Here is a 16,200-nt window from a genome sequence, read left to right as displayed (position 1 = left end):
CTGATTTGCAAATGGTTCCATGAGACGCAGAAGGATGTACTCACCAAATGATTGCTTCTCTCTATGCATGTACTCTTTGCCGAGGTATCAGAAGGTATTACATATATGATTTGCCTTTACATCGACAGCCAGCCACAGTTTGAGGTCATATTTTTCTTGTTTGTGCACATGGTAATAGTTGCTCCAGGGCGGTAGGAAAGAATACTGTTTTCAGTGAACTTTCCCCAAATTTCATATGCAGTAGCGAATTTGCTGACTGTCAGGCGTTTAGTTCGAGTTGATTTTTCATCGAAACGGAGAAATCTGAGAAGCTCCTGAAATCTGTCCCCTGGCATTATGTCTTTGATATTAGCAGGCCCAAAGAGGGCAACCAGAGATCGTCTACGTCTTTTGTGCAAGTGACAACACGAGCACACAAGATGAATATCAGTTTTTCCAGTGACACCGTCTAGTTATTGTTCTCTAGTACTTTTCGGACATTTGATTCTGTATATTTCTTCGTGTAACTTAGCGTTGCTCCGTCAAAAGTAAGATGGAAGGCAGCAAAGGTAGAGTCGTCTACTCGTTGGTATGCGTAAACTTCAGAACGTTCACAGCCGACCTTCTTCCAGAAGATAAAAAACTGTCAGTCTCCCACACGGTCCCATTCTAGCAATCATCTTCGCAGACGCTTCCAACTGCGCCTGATGTGATGAAAGAGGTGATGACTGACGTAATCAGCATATGAATGTTCGTCTCTGATAGCTGAGTGGTCATCGCGACGGTATGTTACACCTAACTGCCCGGGTTTCAAAATCGTACACGTGGCTCTGAACACTAAGGGACTTAAAATCTGAGGTCATCAGTCCCCTATAACTTAGAACTACTTAAATCTAACTAACCTAAGGACATCACACACATCCATGCCCGAAGCAGGATTCGAACCTGCGACCGTAGTGGTCGCGCGGTTCCAGGGTCGGAGATTTTCTCCGCTCAGGGACTGGGTGTGGTGTTGTCCTTATCATCATCATTTCATCTCCATCGACACGCAAGTCGGCGAAGTGGTGTCAACTCGAAAGACTAGCACCAGGCGAACGGTCTACCCGACGGGCCGCTAGCCACACGGCATTTCCATTTATAACATATCAATCCTCTTCCACTAATCGCTCTTCGTTCACAATATCCTCATCTTCACTTGCCTCAGACCCATAATCATCATCTTCATCAGTAAGTCAATCTCCTATTCAGCTTCGGAACTCTCTAAGAGATGTAACACATCCTCATCAGAAACTCTACCCTGACGATATATGTTCGGAAACGTGTATCGCGGGCAAAGACCTCAATGACACGATACAAACTGTTATAGAATGAGATCTCTACTCTGTAGCGGAGTGTGTGCTGATATTAAACTTCCTGGCAGATTAAAACTGTGTGCTGGACCGAGACTCAAACTCGGGACCTTTGCCTTTCGCGGGCAAGTGCTCTACCAACAGAGCTATCCAAGCACGACTCACGCCCCGTCCTCACGGCTTTACTTCTGCCAGTACTTCGTCTCCTACCTTGGCACTTGCCCGTGAAAGGCAAAGGTCTCGAGTTCGAGTCTCGTTCCGGCACACAGTTTTAATCTGCCAGGAAGTTTCATGAACTGTTATAGACTGGAACTGACGTGTGCCAAATTAAAACAATGAGCAGCAATCGCTCTTAATGACTGCTAACTGTTGCCGCTTCACTGTTGGAGAATATACATATATTCAGAATAGAAATTACAATGTCGTTAAATTGAACCCTTCCACCGTTCTAGGTATATCGAATGAAATGAAGAAAATATGGCCGGCGGGGGTGGCCGAGCGCTTCTAGGCGCTACAGTCTGGAACCGCGCGACCGCTACGATCGCAGGTTCGAATCCTGCCTCGGGCATGGATGTGTGTGATGTCCTTAGGCTAGTTGGTTTAAGTAGTTCTAAGTTCTAGGGGACTGATGACCTCAGAAGTTAAGTCCCATAGTGCTCAGAGCCATTTGTACCGTTTGCACCAAATACAAATATTTTGTAAATCGTAATACATCATCGCATAGAGGCGGAAAAATTACGAAAAGTCATATGATTTCATTAACGAAGTAAGTAGATTGGCTGTGACAATGGAGGAAAAAAGTGTGATAAGGATCATTTTGACCACTTCCATCGTTCTAGTGGTAAACTCCCTTCAAACTATGGCCAGAGGAGGGTCATCTCCCTTAAAACCATGATTAAATGTTGCTCGCCCTATTTAACACGAGATTTAAGAAAGCAATCCGAATGGTAATGCGTATATTTAATTGCACTGACAGCAAAAACTCTTGGGCTGTCATTTACAACGTACCTAATATGAATTACGAGTGACGCAACGATCGGAACATGCGAACTCACGATGCGCAGCTGGACAATTGCAGCGCCAACGTCGCGCTAACAAGCACTCCGCAATGTAGCTCCCAATCCCAGTCAGGGTAACGTATCGTGGGCGCTTTCGCTTCCTGTTTGCCGTGTAGCAGAGCAGAGCGGGGCAAATAAACACAAACGGTGGTCTGCGAACAAGAGCGAGCTCTGGCGCCGCCGGGATTTCGGACCGACTCGGGCTGGCCGGGATGCCGTGGAGGGGGCGGCACACCGCACCACAGCGCGCATGCGTGCCGCTCCTGTTTGCTGCTGACCGACTGTTAGCCTTCCCGCTGTCTGAGTAATTGTGTGCGGTGCAGCTTCTCAAACGGCTGCTCACATGGAAATTGAATGTCGGGATCACCGTCAGCGTGTCACCCGCTCGCGGGGACTCTCGGTTCATCAGCTGCACTCCATCTGCGTTACATCTCTCGAAAAAGTCAACAGAAAGAGTAGACCATTGAGCACGGTCCGTACTCTTCACGTGTCAGGACTCACAGAAGCTGTAAACACGTATTACGAATCAGTTAAAGTACGCTTAAAGTCTGATGAGAATATGAAGATTTCCTTACCGTATACATATGGTTGCAACACTAGATTTTTTCAGCGATGTTTAACTTCGGAACACGTTTGTTCTTACCGAGCGATGCGTCGCAGTGATTAGCATGCTGGACTCGCATTAAGGAAGACAGCGCTTCAAACCTGAGTCTTGCCATCCAGATTTAGGTTTTCCTTGAGGTAGGTGAATCGTTCAAGGCTAGTGCAAGGATGGTTCCTTCGAAAAAGGTATTGCCGATTCCGCCCCATTCTTGACACAATCTGAGTATGTGTTTTGTCTCTAATGAACTCGATATCGATGGGACGTTAAACCCAATCTTCCTTCCTTTTTCCTTCCCCAGTTATTTCCCTCCCTCCTCATTTTTCTATAAATTTCAACCAGTTTGTAACAACAGAGTTGGCTATTATTCCACATGTGGCTTTTCAAATCGATTTGACATCGAAAGTTGTTTTCTCGTGTTTGTTAGGACATTATTGTACCCTATGAATCGTTCATCTAGTAATTATGGAATTTACAGATGTTGCCGATTACAAATGTCTTCGTATAGACTACCTCTAAAATGTCCGCCCCTAGTAGCTGAGTGGTCAGCGCGACGAAATGTCATACCGAACAGCCCCGGTTCGATTCCCGGCTGGGTCGGAGATTTTCTCCGCTCAGGGACTGGGTGTTGTGTTGTCCTTGTCATTTCATCCCCATCGACACGCAAGTGGCCGAAGTGGCTTGCACCATCCGAACGGTTTACCCGACGGGAGGCCCTAGCCACACAGCATTTCCATTTCCACACCTAAAATTTTAGATACCTCTCAAATGTTCGTCTTTACCGAATAAGTAAATGGACGAAAACTTCGGGTACCCAATAATTCGAAAAATTAGTTACAATTAGTGATTTTAATTAGATTATGCGAATTTGACAACATTTTAAGAAACGTGGCATTTTTTCAGTCTCATATAAAATGTCGTAAATCTGAGGGCAGCAGTTTACTAGCATTGGTAGCTCATTTTTACTTAATGTTGAAGTATGATCAGAGATTTCCATAGCCGGCCGGTGTGGACGAGCAGTTCTAGGCGCTTCAGTCTGGAAGCGCGCGACCGCTACGGTCGCAGGTTCGAATCCTGCCTCGAGCATGGATGTGTGTGATGTCTTTAGGTTAGTTAGGTTTAAGTAGTTCTAAGTTGTAGGGGACTGATGACCTCAGATTTTGAGTCCCATAGTGCTCAGAGCCATTTGAACCATTTGAGATTTCTATATAACTTCATAACGACCGTTGGTTTCCCGCATCATGATGCGATTCCTTCGATGTCATATTATAGGAAAATACACTGCTTACAGAGAACTCTGAATCTGACGTCTGTTCAGGTAAAAGTTTCATTCGCCAGCGTGAAATTTTCCAACACTGTGGCCTAACAAACCATTCCAAAAATTATGCGTTTTGAAGCGCCGTTTATTGCGGTGTATCAGCAAACGAACTGTCCGCCCCCGGTAGCTGAATGGTCACCGTTACGGATTGTCAGTCCTCCTGGCCCGGGTTCGATTCCCGGCTGGGTCGGGGAATTTTCTCCGCCCAGGGACCGGGTGTCGTGCTGTCCTCATCATCATCCTATCATCCTCATCGACTGCAGGTCGCCGATGTGGCGTCAAATTGAAAGACCGACACCCGGCGAACGGTATGCCCGACGGGGTGCCCTATCCTTACGAATAAATAAAAAAGCAAACGAATAATTTCATAGTTCGCAAGTGTACATACGAAAACCATCAAACACGGTAACTTAGCTTTTCATACGCATAAATCAATATGACTCTCAGCCAATCACAGGACAATATACGTGACGTCTTGTAAAAATCATTGTCGTCAAAAATGATAGATGGAAGAATTTAGAAATGGTTTTGGCGGTGTCAAGTTTCTTTACTTGTTGGTGTGATAATGATAAAAGAAAACAGAAGAAGTCCGTGCCGGCAAGCAGTTTGTTTACACCTCTGAAATCCCATAAAAGGAACTGCTGTATTTAGCATTCCTTTCCGAAGGGAAGTCCAATATCAGCAGTGTCAGATGCCCTCACGACATGAAACACTGAGGAGAATTTTCGAATGTTCCCAAAGTCCAGCTAAACTTCGACCTATGGATTTACAGCCCATGCTGCTGATTTTGATAAGAAGAGATGGTTTTGCCAGTAATGACCCAGTTGTGTTTCCAGCCCAGAGGAGTGGCAGCAACAGTAGTAGTAGTGGCAGTAGTGGTGGTGACACCTCGGAGCCACGATCAGTTGGAAAAAAATCATTTGGACGTGGAAATTCTTTCTTGCACATTTCAGAAAAATATTAAAGCGTGCAACTGCATGAGGAATTCTGGCTAGCAAGTCAAGAGCATTACATGAACCACAGTGAGTAATTCTTCAAAGTAATTACACCACCACAGAAGAGGATAGCACCACGAGCCCCACAGGTTCCTTTATTTGCTCAACGCAGAACACTTCGATACAGACAGCGACATTCCAGTGGACATTAAATCAAGCTGCCTGCTACATTGGTTGGTGTGGGAGCGAGGGTGGAGCCATACAAAAGTGTTGTATCTCAGCTAATGGAACTTCACTGCCAAACATGTGAGTTTGTAAGGATGGCTCACGTACGAGCCGGGCCATACGAGTCGTAGGCGGCACTGCAGTCTCCATATAGCCTCACATGAGGAACATTGAGCCGGTTTCTATAAAGCCAGAACGCGTGCCCCATTATTATAATCACTTGCGTACCCGTTGTGTAAGTGTTTAAGTTGAATAAAAACTACAATATACTACATGTAACTGGTGCAACATACTGAAAACAGCATCGATGGAAACGGAAATAAAATACACTCCTGGAAATGGAAAAAAGAACACATTGACACCGGTGTGTCAGACCCACCATACTTGCTCCGGACAAGCAATGATCACACGCACGGCACAGCGGACACACCAGGAACCGCGGTGTTGGCCGTCGAATGGCGCTAGCTGCGCAGCATTTGTGCACCGCCGCCGTCAGTGTCAGCCAGTTTGCCGTGGCATACGGAGCTCCATCGCAGTCTTTAACACTGGTAGCATGCCGCGACAGCGTGGACGTGAACCGTATGTGCAGTTGACGGACTTTGAGCGACGGCGTATAGTGGGCATGCGGGAGCCCGGGTGGACGTACCGCCGAATTGCTCAACACGTGGGGCGTGAGGTCTCCACTGAACATCGATGTTGTCGCCAGTGGTCTGCGGAAGGTGCACGTGCCCGTCGACCTGGGACCGGACCACAGCGACGCACGGATGCACGCCAAGACCGTAGGATCCTACGCAGTGCCGTAGGGGACCGCACCGCCACTTCCCAGCAAATTAGGGACACTGTTGCTCCTGGGGTTTCGGCGAGGACCATTCGCAACCGTCTCCATGAAGCTGGGCTACGGTCCCGCACACCGTTAGGCCGTCTTCCGCTCACGCCCCAACATCGTGCAGCCCGCCTCCAGTGGTGTCGCGACAGGCGTGAATGGAGGGACGAATGGAGACGTGTCGTCTTCAGCGATGAGAGTCGCTTCTGCCTTGGTGCCAATGATGGCCGTATGCGTGTTTGGCGCCGTGCAGGTGAGCGCCACAATCAGGACTGCATACGACCGAGGCACACAGGGCCAACACCCGGCATCATGGTGTGGGGAGCGATCTCCTACACTGGCCGTACACCACTGGTGATCGTCGAAGGGACACTGAATAGTGCACGGTACATCCAAACAGTCATCGAACCCATCGTTCTACCATTCCTAGACCGGCAAGGGAACTTGCTGTTCCAACAGGACAATGCACGTCCGCATGTATCCCGTGCCACCCAACGTGCTCTAGAAGGTGTAAGTCAACTACCCTGGCCAGCAAGATCTCCGGATCTGTCCCCCATTGAGCATGTTTGGGACTGGATGAAGCGTCGTCTCACGCGGTCTGCACGTCCAGCACGAACGCTGGTCCAACTGAGGCGCCAGGTGGAAATGGCATGGCAAGCCGTTCCACAGGACTACATCCAGCATCTCTACGATCGTCTCCATGGGAGAATAGCAGCCTGCATTGCTGCGAAAGGCGGATATACACTGTACTAGTGCCGACATTGTGCATGCTCTGTTGCCTGTGTCTATGTGCCTGTGGTTCTGTCAGTGTGATCATGTGATGTATCTGACCCCAGGAATGTGTCAATAAAGTTTCCCCTTCCTGGGACAATGAATTCACGGTGTTCTTATTTCAATTTCCAGGAGTGTACATTACACCATGAATGCCTTGACCAAACGCTATCAGACTAATACTTCACTCTTTCTGGGCTGATTTTCACTACAGAAATACATATCGAGAACTCGCTGTCACCCACAGCTGCGCTCGCTATCGGTAGTTTATTATGATGATGATGATGGTAAGTAAGTTACTGTACGTGCAGCAACGTCAGCTGCCCTCACGTATCTGTCTGATCCGGCACACATAACTCGTGTGTGCGCCCATTCCCCCTCCTCCGCTCCTCCACTGATGCATTGCACGCCACGGAGGCACGCGCAGCGTCGCTAAAGAGCAGTGAGTGACGGGGGGCGGTTTGGACGTGGACAGGAGTGCTCATCTGTGCATCGTGCTACTGAGATAACTGTACATCATAAAACGTGGACATTACGCAACAAATTTAATAAATTCTTGGCGTAGTCTATGTGCACTGATTAAAAAAGGTATACCATTCCCCACTTCAGAATATTCGAGGTCACCTTTTTCTTTTTTTTTTTCTTTTTTTTTTCCTAATGTAGCGAATACTCTTCATCAGAATTCAAGCTAGCTCCATACCAAATTTCATCGAATTCGGTTCAGAAGTTTACTCGTGAAAAAGCAACAAACATACTTTCGCATTTGGCCTTGTCGTGTTAGTATGGAAGTATGGATTAAACACGTTGAGGGTAGTATAAACACTGTGTACATTACGCTGAATAGTGCAGTATAATCGCACTAACCCGTAACTCTCAAATCTGAAATTTCGGATAGCCGGAAAAAAAGCCGAGGTGGTGGAAAGAAAAGAGTAAGAAGTTTATTTTCAGTGCAAAGAAAGGATTTTACTATGTTGTAGAAATGAACAACTCATTATTGCAAATTAACTGGAAGGAATCGTTTATTGCGCTGGTGACTACAGTATTGTATCACTTGTTTATGAAACAGCTCTGTAATTTTCACTTACAGTAACTCGCAAAAGCCGGTAATCCTCTTTTGTTGTAAAGAACTGAAACTGCTGTACGATGTAATGTTGTACCAGCGCCGCATGAACATATGTGGTTGCTGTGCCAACAATGTGATGTTCTACAAAACGTAATGCCAGTTCAATGGGATATGCAGCCACACAATGTGACACAAAAGGTTAGGGGCGCCTTCTCATTCACTGTCTCCTTCTTCAGGTTGTCGTCAGGTGATTCTGGAGTATACAGACATTGCCTTCGTCGATGATTTCTTGATGACCATTTTTTTAACAACCTGAAGGATATCGTTATCAGCTGAAGCCGGGATGGATGGGATTTCTTCACACACAAGATTTGGCCACAGTTTATTCCATGACGTTTGTACTAAATGTATGTCCGAATTGTCACAAGCGTCAGCTATCCAGTAGATGACGTCCTCTGCTACGTACTTCATTTTCTCTAAGATGGAACAGGGTTCTCTTTCATTTGGAAATCATAGAAGTTTCTTTTTGCAATTCAGTTTTATATTACCTGACACAATTTGATCCATTGGCTGAAAGACAGATTTGTTGACCAAAAACGTTCTTTGGTGTCTGCGATGACCAGTTGCATTTCCAAAAGATGTGAGGGAGCATTGTCAATCAGAAGCAGAGATCTATGTGGCAGACCGATTTCTGCTTTCAGTCTAGCAACACAGGGAACAGATTATTTCTTGAACCACTCATTTAACAAAACACTGGTTATCCAAACTTTACTTTGATTTTTGTAACAAACGATAAGAGCGTTCACAGTAATGTCTTCTAGCGCTCGTGGTTTTGCAGACTTTCCAATTACCATAAGCGGTTATTTGTTTGCTGCTGCGTCGTTGCTATAGGGTAAAACACTAAGGCTGTATCCATTCATTTTGCAACCGAATGCAGATAACTTCTTTCTGAGCAAAACTTAAATTCAGTCCAGTTTCGTCAGTGTTATAGACTAACTGTGGCGAGTAATTTTCTGACGAAATGACGTCTACAAACTCATTTATGAATGCATCTGCGGCAGCAAAATCGGCTGATAATTTTTCTCCACTTATCTCTAATTGTCGTGTCTCATTTCTCTAACCAACCATTGCTACCAGTAAAGGTTTTATCACCATTATACGTTTTTTCACTTGGAATGCCTTTTCTTGAACCATTTTACCGACAATAGGAAGACCATTTTGTCTTTCCTGAGTAAACCAAAGGAAAGTAGCAAGGGCAGTATTATCGCAGGACGACAAGCTGGAGTTGTGGCATTGTTCCGAAGTTTTTTCACTAATTGTGTTGCAGAAGCTCTCAATTTTCGTATTATTTTTTCCGTAATTTATAGCGACTTTCGCGACACAAAAATCAGTAGCCAATTTTGTAGCGCTTTCGCCATTGTCAAGCCACTTGATCACTTCCAGTTTTTCTTTTAATGCACAGGAAGTATCTATTCGTTTGCTCCACGGTGCACTGTACGGTATACCACTTGTTTTTCATGCACAGTGTTATGGCCGGCCGCCGTGACCCAGCGGTTGTAGGCGCTTCAGTCTGAAACCGCGCTGCTGCTACGGTCACAGGTTCGAATCCTGCCTCGGGAACGGATGTGCGTGATGTCCTTAGGTTAGTTAGGTTTAAGTAGTTCTAAGTCTAGGGGACTGAGGACCTCAGGTGTTAAGTCACATAGTGCTTAGGGCCATTTGAACCTTTTTTTTCTTTGTTAATTTATGGATTTATTCTGTTACTGTATGTTAACAGCAGCCTTACAAACTGTGCTGTAACTCCTCTGAAAGAGGTAGCAACACTACCAGATGGTTGTGTAGTTGTATTGCTGTAGAGTGTTGGGCGTGGTATTAGCAACACCGCGACTTCCTCACGTCGCTATGTTGCCACTTTCTCACAGGGCTACGCCACGTTACCTTTTTTCGGATAACACCAACATTTCCGAATCCGAACAGAACACCCCACCAGTTAGTTCAGAATAACGAGGTTTTACTGATGTTGAGTTGTACTATCAATAAAAGCAGTTTTACAAAAATGATAAGGCTCGAACGTCAAAGAGTAAACAGTTTTTCTTCAAAATAGTAAACAGGTTTTAGTATGTCATGTTAAACCTTTAAATTACGACGTAGTTTTTTCTTGATTCGATTTTGCTGAAATAAAGCCTGTATGTTGCCCCAAGCTACGTTGAAGTCAACTGTTGAAACTCCAAGATAAATTGTCTAGTAGTTTTGGAGATCATGGTGTACAAACAGATAGACAGGTCGACGATTTTAGGTAAAACTTTAGATCATAACTTTTTTTCCCTAATCCACAGTTGATAAAATCGTCTATATGCTTCCCAAAGCTGTGCTCATGTTACCCACGAAAATTTGTGACGAGATTGCCATGTTCAGGCAGACGGACATGACGGTTTTACAGTCTTATTAGTAGTACAGATGGCATGAGTGCGTGATGCCTATTTGATATGTCTAAGGTTGCTGGTACTTTTCACGTTGAGATGGCAACAACGCATGCCTAGTGCTTATCGCCATCTTTCAAACTCTGAGAAAGACTGAGTGACTGGCACGAGAGACATCAGAGCATTATGTCGACAGATCATATGGACTGTTGGCTATAGTGCAAATGAATTCCAGAACTAATCATGAAGAGAGACTAACTCACGACCACAGGTAGGGAATACGGATAGCCACGGTCCCTGCAAAAGGAGTGTACCACTAGGAACAATAGGATTATTTGACTGGCTCCGACGAGTAGGTGGATGAGAACAAAAAATTCCAGATAGAGGCTGCAGGCATATTCTCGCCACGAACCGTCAGGAACAGATTACTGGAGATTTATGGTTGGCATGGGTTATTTACAGCTGATCCCATGCTACAGACAATAGGAACTTGCATGATTTCGAGTCAGAGACAAGCAATCGGACATGTCGGAAATAACAGACATCATACATGCATATAACAGCAGGAATGAAGGACAGCTAACCAATTGCAAAAGAGCAATACTCTAAAAGTAATATTATCCCCGCTGACTCGGCGCATCCGAAAGCTCATAAACTAGCATTTTTTCACTCCGCCATACACCGTTATGAAACTACTACTTTTAACACCTCTCAGTCAACTAAATGAGTTAAATGTCATGAAATTGATCGCAGTCAATAGGGCTATGACCAAGGCATGGTAGACCACATCATCACAAAGAAAACCTCTCAAAAATATTCGAGGTTGTGCAACGACCTTTCCTCAAAAAATGGTTCAAATGGCTCTGAGCACTATGGGACTCAACTTCTGAGGTCATTAGTCCCCTAGAACTTAGAACTAGTTAAACCTAACTAACCTAAGGACATCACAAACATCCATGCCCGAGGCAGGATTCGAACCTGCGACCGTAGCGGTCTTGCGGTTCCAGACTGCAGCGCCTTTAACCGCACGGCCACTTCGGCCGGCCAACGACCTTTCCTCCCACAGTAAAAAGTTCTTATGCATTTCAGTATTAGGAAATGTTCCTTATAGGACTAAACGTCTGCTAATGAATAAATATAACTGCAGTGTCTCTTCTTCTACAAAGAATAGTTTGCAGAGAACAGTTCTGGATACTGTGGGAAATGCTGGTGACTCTTTTTTCAATTCAGGTGTCAATAAATTAACCTGCCATAACTGACAATGCTATTACATTAGTCAAACAGGAGGAGCTGTGCGGACAAGATACAAAGAGCATCTGTTAGGGAAGAAAGAAGCTAACTTACGTAACTCTACATTTGATGAATGTATACTGATTGCCAACCACACTCCGAAATATTTGGAAGACACAGTTATTCTTCAAAGGGAAATTAAAGACCGTAGGATGGACTTTTGGGAAGAATTAGAGACCTATAAACTTCTTGAACGCAAAGATGGGAATTTACAAAATGACCAGTTGCGTCTTGCCTGTAGACAATTCTTCTATGGTTTGAAACCTACACCGTTTGCAAAAAAAAAAAAAAAAAAAATCTTCGTACGGCTGTCGGTAGCCTTAGCGAGTGGTTCAAAATTCTATTATACAGCTATTGCGCATACAGCTTCGTTTGCCAGTTTATATTGTACTAGGATATGGATGCCACCGACTTTTGTTAAGTGCTCCATTATTCAGAAACCTATAAATTTTTGTTTACTGCCATTATGTTTGATAGCGTGCTTATGCACTTGAAGTTTTACTTCGCGTACGATGATGTAATGGAGGTGATACTAATTTCACTGCTGTCATTACGCTTGCTAGTTTTATGCACCTTTTCTTTCGAAATTGTGCTGTAAGCCAGACATGTGCACCACCTGGGTACTTACGCCGATCATGCGTGCCATCTAGTTACTTCTTTCTGCACCATTCACGGCACCTGTATCTCATTTTGTCATTGTAATGTTTGTGTGTGCGCAGGTACAAACACTGTGCCGTGTGCCGCTTGTACCGCAGTTTTGTAAGCGTGGCCGTATCGTGTAATGCTACGGCCGAGGCGGCTGGTGTGCTCAAGATAACATACGATAACCGTGGAAAACTTTTCCGACCCATATTCGTGCCTTCTCGGTATTATTCTGGCTGTTTGTGTCTTTTCACTAGGTCCTTTTCATAGTTCAGATGTTTCGTGACGGACGGATTTTATATCCGGTTACGTTGGTGTCTATTTTACATTATATGTGGTTTTCTGACTGATGGGTCACGTATACTGCTTTTAGTTTTTATTACTTTTTGTTCAATTGTCTGCGTATCCGTGCAGTATAAACCATGCCCTTTATTCCTCCACTTGTTTCTAACTGATTGGTTTCTTACGTTTGTAGCAATCTTATGATGCTCTAAAAGTGTGAAACACGTCATTGTCATTAAATAATTTCGCAACCGAGACTGTTTCTGTTGCGAAACATTGTGAAAGCATTTTTAAAGCTAAATCTTTCAAAATTAATATTTGGTTTCTCGATTAGAAATGGAAAAAAATACGTGTTCAAGTGTTTTTGGAAACTCAACCGCTAAGAGGATGAAATAAATAATGAAATGTATGAAAGTATTTCATTTTAAAAACATTTTAAAGCCATGCCTCTGAACATTATTATTTGGTTTCTCAGTTTGGAAGGAAAAAAATACGTGTTCCACTGTTTTTGTAAATTCAACACATAACGCGATGTACAGGGCAAACTGATTTACTGACTCATCATCACCCAGCCCAGACCATTTAGAATAGAAACCTGAAATTTCGAGACGATTAACCTTATACGTTAGGAGTAGTTCGAGAAGGGACTGTTCGAAATTCCACTCATAAAGGTGTGAAATATGGTATGAAATGCTTTTGAAAATCTGTCGCTATTAAAACAAATTTGAAGCTAGAAACACGAAAATCGGTGTTTGGTTTTTAAGCCACAAATAACAAATTTGTGTTACAGCATTTCTGAAAATCGACCACCAACAGGCTAAAAAATAAATTATTATGAAAGAACTGCTAAATCGCTTGGCACAAATTCTTTTCCTCAGGTCTTTGCTGGATATATTCGAATCTCTATCTTCCTCTAAAAATTTTACCCTCTACAGCTCCCACTAGTACCATGGAAGTTATTGCCAAATGTCTTAACTGATGTCCCACCATTCTGTCCCTTCTTGTCAGTGTTTCTCATATGGAAATGATATCGGGAATAAGAGCTTTTATGAAACTATCTCATTATTAAAGCATTTTCAAAGGTAAATCTGTGAAAATTTGTATTTAGTTTCTCTGTTAAGGGGAGGAGGCACTCACGGAGTGCCCGGGTTCAGAGGATGACCGCAATCCCTGCATGTGGGACTGGATGTCCAACGAGATGACTTGTGACCAAACTTCCAACACTTGAAGCACTGCATGGGGGGAGGGACGCATGGTTTCATGTCACAATGGTAAACCATCACCTTGACATTTTCAGGCAATGAGTCACCCTCAAAGGCCGAGATAAAGGCACCGGTAGCAACCCTGTTGTCTTTGGATCCCGTATGCATGCACCTGATGAAGTGGACATCCCACCACTCTAAGTTGGCACGTAGCTCCTCATCCGACTGCAAAAGGAGGTCACGATGGAAAATAAGACCCTGGACCAAGTTGAGGCTTTTATGGGGAGTACTCGAGACGGGGATGTCACCCAGCTTGTCACAGGCGAGCAACGCCTGCGACTGGGCTGGGGAGGCCGCTTGGATCAAAATCTCCCCTCTGAGCATTTTAGACAACACCTCCACTTCCCCAAACCTATCTTCAAGATGGTCTATGAAAAACTGAAAGGTCTCTCCATCAGTACTGCAGCAAAGTAGGTACCGGGGCGAATACGGCTCACGAGACCGAGTCGCCCTACAGTCCTCCCAGGGCGTGGGCAAGGAGGGGAACGATCGGGAATCATAGGTCGCAGCATCAAATTCGTTTCATACGTGCTTTGAGACTGCCGGGACCGAGCGACCACCAGCTTGAGTCGATTTAACCTGTTTCATTGCGGACCATCCGTCCTGTTGCCATCCACTCCGATCAGGGGCTCTCCCTCTGGGTGCCACCCAGCTGCAGCAAGGGCCACCTGGCGGGGTAGCCATTGCCGGGAGTCCTGGGGCCCCAGAAAGGATGGGCACCTACTGCTTGGCATACACAGTGTTTTTGGAAATTCAGCCCCTAAGAGCGTGAACTGGGAATGAAAATTTTTAAGAAAACGTTTTCTTATATAAAAGAATTTTTGGAGCCGAACCTATGAAAAAAAGACATATTAACAAAAACCTTGGTCTCCAGCAGCCACAATCGCTTTTTTCACCAGAAGTGTATTCGAAGTAGGTCTTGCTTCCGTGACTTTACATGAAAAGATTGCAATTTGTGAACAACATAAAAATTCAGTTAAAGAAAAAAAATCTGTGCAGACCATAGAGTCTACAAGAGCAAGGCAGGGGGCGATAAGCTAGCTCATTGAGTAAAGGGAGACGAAGTAGTAGACGAAGATATAGAAGCCAGTATTACGCAAGAATATGGGCTCGTTAGTAGGAAACGGAAAAGAGGACAACGACTATGTCTGCAGTCAACTTCACCGGCTGTAGGTAATACGTTGTTGAAACCAAAAACAAAAGAGGAGGACGTGTAGTCAGAAAATGCCTGGAGAGACGAGGTAAGACCAGCTGTACAACATCACGGTCAGACAGAGATTCCAAAGTCAGATATTGGATGCTAGGCGTAGCCGGGAGAAAATTCACATACCTCACATCACAATATAATAACTCTGGAGAGAAGACTAAAGTCTAGGACCATAATAAAGTACGGACGAATAATGGGACCCATCGTGAAGACGACATGGATACTGCGATAAGGAATACCACAGTGGGGAGTTCAGTTGAAAAGGACTGGATGTCTCCAAAAGGAGCAATCCGAGATGTTGGAAAGGCAAACAAATGTATTTCGAAGGTAAGTCCGAAGAATTAAGGGTAAAAGGTGAAGCACTTCAATTGCTCGACGAAAGAAAGAAAAGTTGAAAACGTTGAGGTAAAGACAGGACTATAACAATATAAATAATAAATGAGTTCAGGGAAGACAAGGTGACATGGCAGCAGTATAAAAAGGGGATACATTCGAAAAGCAGTGATGGTCGGAAGGATTAACTCAGCTCATAGAAAAATTAAACTACCTTCGGTGAAACTGAAAACAGGAGCCGAAACGCGAGAGAGCGGATAGGTGGAAAGAGTAGATTAAAAACCTCTGGGAGGGGGAGGACATGTCTGATGATATGACAGAAGAAGAAAGGAGTATGTTAGGAGAACATAGGAACTGAAAAGAGCTCTGGATGACTTGAAATCAAATAAAGCAGAAGGGCTAGATATCATTTTACAGAAATTTCTAAAATAAGTGGTGGGAGTGCCGTACAAACGACTATTCAGATTTGTGTGTAGAATCTATGAGACTGGCAACAAACAGAATAATGATAACATTTCAGGCTTTCGGAAAGATATCATCCATTGATTCCGAAGGTAATTGCGAGAAGTATCGTAGAACTAAGCTTAAAAGCTCATGCTTACAAGTTGCTGACAAGAATAATGTATTTACGAATGGAAACAA

The sequence above is a fragment of the Schistocerca serialis genome, chromosome 1, assembly GCF_023864345.2.
Source record: "Schistocerca serialis cubense isolate TAMUIC-IGC-003099 chromosome 1, iqSchSeri2.2, whole genome shotgun sequence".
NCBI lineage: Eukaryota > Metazoa > Arthropoda > Insecta > Orthoptera > Acrididae > Schistocerca > Schistocerca serialis.
Note: the sequence above shows the minus strand (reverse complement) of the source record.